Below are 764 nucleotides of genomic sequence, written 5' to 3'. Positions count from 1 at the left end.
CCCCCATGCTATACCCTCTACCTGCCCCCCACCCACCCCCATGCTATACCCTCTTCCTGATTGCACTATACCCAGGCAGGACTCACCTCTCCTTTGGTTCAAGCCTCAACAATTTTTGCAAGACCCCTGGGCTGCATTCCAGGATCGTTTTTTGTTTGTTTGTTTGTTTTGTTTTTTAAGTGGGGGAAATGGAATTCCTAAGTCCTTTTTGAACTTCGGGTTTGCTTTTCTGAAAAATAGAGAGATGTGATTTAGACGCACCTCCCCTCTCCCCCTTGAGACGGACTCTCATGTATCCTAGGCTGGACTCTTAAGCTGAGGATGATCTTGAACTTCTGATCCTCCAACCTCTACCTCCCAGTGCTGAAGTTATGGGAGCGCACCACCACACTCGGCCTTATATCGTGCTAGGGATCTAATATAGGTAAGCACTCTACTAGATGAACTACATCTCCGGCCTCTTGAGGGCCCTTTTGCTGTATCACAAATGCAAGCTTGTCTAGTTAGGCCCTCTCATCTGCATAGCAAAGATGGGGGGGTGTCACCCATCTTGTCACTTAACTCTCAGCTGAGCAGGTCAAGGCAGCTTTTACTTTTGGTTTGGGGAGGACTAAGGAGGGATGAGGTGGAGTTTAGGTGTGGGCCAGGACTTGGGATCGACTCTGAGGGGTCTCTCCCACTGTGGGATGCCCCCTGGAAGGATGTTCTTCAGGGACTGGCCTGCCGGTGGTCCTGCCTTCGCAGACGCTAGTGGTGCTGATGGA

The sequence above is a fragment of the Nannospalax galili genome, unplaced genomic scaffold (genome assembly GCF_000622305.1).
Source record: "Nannospalax galili isolate Female #2095 unplaced genomic scaffold, S.galili_v1.0 scaffold1857, whole genome shotgun sequence".
NCBI lineage: Eukaryota > Metazoa > Chordata > Mammalia > Rodentia > Spalacidae > Nannospalax > Nannospalax galili.
Note: the sequence above shows the minus strand (reverse complement) of the source record.